The following is a 6152-nucleotide window of genomic DNA, read 5'->3' on the forward strand; positions in this document are numbered from 1 at the left end:
GCGATGAGGTCAACTGGTTACGCATCACCTTTTAGGCAGGATGCTCTGCTGTGATTGGTTGATTTTCAGCAGCTGTGATTAGTGCATTCAATCCTTGCTGTTTCGGTGTGTTGTTCCTTCACCATGATGAATAACAGCAACCTTTTTTACAACAAAATATGTTTATTTTCGAAAAAAAATGGTTGTGGAAAAAATTTTACAAGAGAAATTTTGTCGACATTCTCTAGAATCAACGGCCAAATGTAGTCGTCGCCAATAATTTTTCAGATATCCTTGATCCTTAATTTGCATAATCCATAATCGGCCCGTGGGCATTACAGGAGAATAATGCCCTAGTGCTTCGCTGCATTTAGCCGATCAGAGTGCTTGTTATATTGGCCGCAAATACTACGCATATGATATGCAATAATCACCTATAAGCGCTTTTTTCCAAAATGGCTACAAGTCATTTTGTCAAGGTGACAGACAAAGAAAATAATTGCTTTAAAGAAAATGCATATTTTTCATTGAATAATCACGTGTGTAATTATACTAAAACAATATTAGTCACCTCAGGCTCAGAGAATAAAAACCTTGAATTCATCTCGGTTTTTGTTCATCAATATTCACCTTGCCTTCAACAAAAACATTAATCCTTTGACGCCTAATCCAGCCAGACTTAGTATTTTACTCTCTAACGCCAGACGATGTACGCGTTACTCGTAAATGGGGAACCCCCAGGAGTCAATGGTTAAAATAATATTTTGTACTGATCAGAAAATTAGAGGGCATACGGAAAGGTCCGATAGTTACGACCTTTCACCAGATCAAATCCCTTTTAGGCCACTGGCTGTACTTGGCTTTGGCAAACCCAAATTCAACTCTGTGACACTTAAATTGTAAACAGCCAACTGGTTGCCTGCTGACCAGTTGCAGTTGTTTACTAAGCCCACTCCCCCACTAAACAAGACCATTTTACCATTCACAATGTTTCAATTTGATCACTCGTTACCGCTAAATAATAAAAATTATTATTGCTTAATATTTCATGGTATGTTTCAATTTTCAAAGGATATCTATCACGCATCTGTTGTCTGTTTTCCACAGGACTGCTCGCTGCTCAGTTACAAAGAGGTAAAGAAAAGACGAGTGAGTTTTATTCCCAAGTTGCTGTACAATATTGAATAATGTTGACCACTCCAAGAGGGAATGTTGCCATAAATTATATGGGCTATATAGGTATGTGCCACTATGAAGGGTATGGTTTTCAAGCAGTTTACTCTAGGATGGGGCATATAAATCAGAGCCTTTGGGTCTAGAATAGGGTATCATTTTTCACAAAACTGACCAGTTGGTTCAAGATTTTATCTAGACTAAGGAAACCAGGAATTGCCTCTCAAAAATATAAAAACATCAAATCGGCAAAGTTTAAATTTATGCAACTCAGGCTCAACAATGTTTACAGATGGCTATCATAAAACACTACTGGATATTGTAACTCGAGGATAGGAGGGATTTGGGGAGCTTACCCTAGTATAGGGTAGAAAAATTCAGCTGAACTGCACCTGGTAAAGGCCAAGGGTTCCAGGGTCTCAACACCACATCCCCACCCAGAAATTCCTTAAGTACCCTTCCCTTTAGGCTTAGGAGCTCTTTAGGGCCGCTGAAACATAATGAATGAAACAACAAAACAGAACAACAACAAGAACAAGATTACTGTTAAGAATCCAAACTAACCAGAGGCAAACCAGTTGGCTATTCACAAGTGCAGCCAAGAAGTTGAACCAGGTCAGAACGAGTCTTGAACTCAGGATCCCTGAATCTCAAGGCAAGCATCTAACCACTGGGCTGCACTACCCCCTCCCCCACCCCCACCCCCCAAGATGTTATGATTACCTTTGTCTGAGTCAAGGAGACATCTTAGTCCTGTAACCCAAATGTTTGCCTCATCCGGCGAAATCCAACAAGATTTAATGTCTCAAAACTATCATTATAAATGATAGCAAATGCGCAGTCTTCTTGAAAGTCATCTCTCTCCATTTCACGGAAGACATCAGTGTTTTTGCCACAACAGATCTCTTTGATCATGTCAATGGCAACTGAAACAGATACAATGTATGTCCAAAATGTAGATGATTACCTCTGTGGATTATCAAAGCATGAAAATGACAAGCAGTATCCTTGGCGGCTTACAAAGTTTTTGAAGTTTAACAGGCAATAACTTTTTTATAAAAGAAAAGACATGGGTCGCAAATTTGGTGAACTAAGAGAGTAATAAGAAAAGGGATGAATGTGGCCATTGTTTGAACGCATTTTGACAATTTGGGGTAGTTTATGTTCAAAGAAATGTCTTTCCCATCTTTTTCAAAAACCTTGGAGGCATATTCTGTCATTGATGCATTTGTGTCCAGTCCAGTTAAGGTGTCTTGTCAGTCAAAAACATCAGTAAATCTGATTAATGAGTCCCTAAGGGTCAGTGACATAAAAAGGGAAGAGCCACAGGGAATATTCACATGCCCAGGAGAGGGGCATCGACAACTGAGGGTAATGGTGTTTACTCCTCCCCCCACCCCTACAAGGCTTGTGAAACTAGAGAAGGAGGAACACAGGTTCTCCTTTTATCTATTTATTTTTTAATTCAATTATAATCATTATGTTAACCACTATCCTTTGGCAAAATTTGGGTGGCAGGGAAAGCAGAGCCTATGCCCCCTAGGGTAGCAGTGTCCCTAGGAGGACCCCCTAGAGTAGTGGAGTCTCCAGAGGCAACCCTACATTAGAATGTAACATAGGGTGGACAAGAAGAGGGGTACCCTTCTGGAAGGAGAATAGGTCAGATGGTGAGTTGTACCATCTTGGAGTAAGCAATCCGGACCTATTGCCAAGGAGGACTGTCCCACCTTCTGTGAGGTAAAGTGCAGCCCAGGGTGCACTTCCCTGCCACCAATAAATAAGTAAGTAAGAACTGTAAAAGGACACACCTGTAGGGTTTACTTTTCTAAATTAGACTAATTTTTTTTTTTTAAGTTAAATGGTGGTAACATGCGGAATGATATAATGTGACAAACTATGAGACCAAAGAACGAAACTAAAATTAAAATAGATGAAATAGCATAATGTAAAAACTTTGCAAGACAAAGCACAGCCATAGCAATTAAAGAAGACAAAGCTTCCAGTTGGGTGGGAGGGTGGGAAAAATGCAATCTTAAAGAGTGTGAGTCAAGGCACTTGCTTGAAAAGCAACACTGAAATGTGGCTGACTAATGGTATGGGGGTTTACGTAAGGCGAGACAGGGGAGAATTGTGTGATGTTGTGGAAAATTACTGGTCCAAAGCTTTGGCAACCGCTTTAACATTGTAAAAGTAAAAGTACTTTGAGCGAAACAATGAGCTATTGACTACTGGACAAGCCTTGATTGCACGGGTGACCAGAGTAGAGTACGCTAGGGACAAGTGATGAAAATTAGTACTCCCTTAGTAATATCGTTGCCATGGTAAAATTATTTTGGAGGAAAATATACACCCTTTTAATAAGTCTAATATATGCCGTTTTCCGCTAATGATGTCGCACTCTTGCTTTCAATGTACAAAGCCCTAAAACTTTTCCGATTTCATTTCTTGTTTGAAGCCTTTGTACATTTCTGAATAAATTTTAAAAGCATGAGTTTGACGTCATTAGTGGAAAACGGCATATATTAGACTTATTAAAAGGGTGCATAATGTGAGAAATCTACAAATAAGTACTTAATACCCTGGCCAAATTTCGTCTTGATGTGATTACCCTAACTGTATCTAAGGACAGAATATGTTTATTTGTTTGAAAAAAGGAGAAACTATTTCGAGCCTCCTTAAAGTGCCCCTAACCCTTCAACTTACTTTTTTGGGGGTAAATTTTGACAACTTTCAAGAACTCATTTTCGGAAAAAATTTTCACAAATATTGAATCCTTATTTTTCTACGAGCGCTTGAAGTGAGTGAAATAGGTAAATTTTCTGCGCGCTAAAGCCCCGCTGGACAAATTATTCTCTCGTGGGCTCGTTAGGAACAAGCCAATGAGAAGCGTCTGATATCTAACACCTTTTTTTAGCTGTGACGTAAGAAAAGGATCTCCACCATTCCATAACATACAAGTGCGAGTTCGAAGATTATTTGTGAAAAATTACAATTGGTCTGCAAATATGTCCTCTTCCAAAGAGTTTTCCGACTCAAGTACGGAAGAGTATCTTTCGGACAATTCGGAATGCCTGGATTTTCAAGAAATAAAGACAGAGCAACGAGAAAATCAAGAACTTTTATCAAAAAGTTCAACTGCCGGCAAAGAATCAGACAGCGAATTGCAAGCCTATATAGACGAGCCTCTCACTGATGAAGAATGGCTCAAGAATTATAGACAACAAAAAGAAGAAAAAGACAAGCGAGAAGAAGTTCTTAAGAATTAAGCGGCTAGCAGACAAAACCAGCGGACTTCAGCCCTCGGATCACTATCAGAAGGAATCTTATGCATGCCGATTCCTTTTTGCTTATTGTTAGAGTTGCTGCATCCATGAACCATGCACTTTTCAACCATTTTCTCTGTGTTCTCCACTAATCTTCACACATCCCAACAACTCAAGCTTGCACGATGTCCTTTTCTTACATCACGATCGATACTTTGGCCGAGTGGGGGACTAATGTGAACGATAGGTGAAAAAATAGTCAAGACCACCTCCACTTTCAGCGCTTGTAAAAAAAGCCCGGATTCAATATTTTTGAATTTTTTTTCGAAAATAAGTTCTTGAAAGATGTCAAAATCTACCAAAAAAAAATAAGGTGAAGGGTTAGGGGCACTTTAAGCCACTCCTCCTGTAACATGCAGACTATAACAATAATAATAATTAGTGCGACCTATCAATACATACTATAAGGAAACAAAGAAAGCTGCAAAACTCTCAGGGAAAAAAACTTTCAACTGGGCACTCTTAGTTATCCGAACTGAATTAATGAACGTTTTTCATTGAACTAATTTATTCACTTAATTGCTTTGTTTCTACCTCCATCTCCTATATAAACCACTCACAACACAAAGTTCCTTAATTTGCTCTGACAAAGAGCGAACACTAGAAACATCAGCTCAGAAGTCTTTTTTGCAGTGGTACGTTAAACGTTATAATAATATTTACCAAATTATCAACTTGTATGATAAAACCAAATTTTCCTGTATCACTGATACCATGAACGTAACATTGTTATGCCATGCTTGCAGAGTTTTCAAATTTAGCCGGCGCCCGGCGCAAGTCACCGGCTACTTCAAGCATTTGCGTCGGGTACTTTTCGTATTCCAAATTTTACTAACTACACAATTCTGTTTCACCAAATCATAATCTGATTTTTTCGAGGAAATAAATGAATGCGGACTGATGAACAGTGCGGCTATTACATATACCTTTTGATCTTCGAAGCGAGAGCTTTTTTTAGCGGGAAAGTCTGCTCGTGTTCACGGACTCTCATTTGAACGTGCATGTATCGGCGCAGCAGCAGATTTGTTCTCACGTGAAAGTTGCAACATGAAGCGGAGGCAGCAAACGATGTTGTCTTTTCTGTCAAGTGCGGAGAAGTCTCGAAGAGAAATAGGTAACAATAATTTTAGGAATAAGAGTTAACAAATATTACGTGTTGTTGCAGTTCACTGTTCTGAAAGTGACGATAAAACAATATGCCGAGGCTGAAATGACCACAGTATCTGTAGCTGTAGCGGCATCCGCGTGTTGAATGAGAAGGCAGTCTTTCTCGTGAAATGTTACTCATTATGGTCTTGACTGCACCAAATGTATTTCAAGAAAAGACTGAAAGAAGTCATAACAAAAAAAGCCTTCAACAGCGCAAGTGTTTTGAAATTCAGACAAACGAAACTGCGAATTGCAGCGAATCGAGGTAGAAAGGAAACAAGACCGCTGACGTTGTTATGATAATACTTCATGTATGTAAAAGGAAATATATCAACGGAAGCCGCTTTATGGCAATATTTCGTTATCTGCAGGCTGCTGTCATCACGATGAGATAGTGCTCCGGCTACTTTACAATTTCCTCCTGCTACTTTTTTTCAATTTGAAAACCCTGTGCTTGGAGACAAACAAGCTTTACACAGTCAAAATGTGTTTGTGTCAAGGCAGCCATGAAGAAGGAAAAAATGAACC

Source organism: Montipora foliosa, unplaced genomic scaffold (genome assembly GCF_036669935.1).
Source record: "Montipora foliosa isolate CH-2021 unplaced genomic scaffold, ASM3666993v2 scaffold_393, whole genome shotgun sequence".
Lineage (NCBI taxonomy): Eukaryota > Metazoa > Cnidaria > Anthozoa > Scleractinia > Acroporidae > Montipora > Montipora foliosa.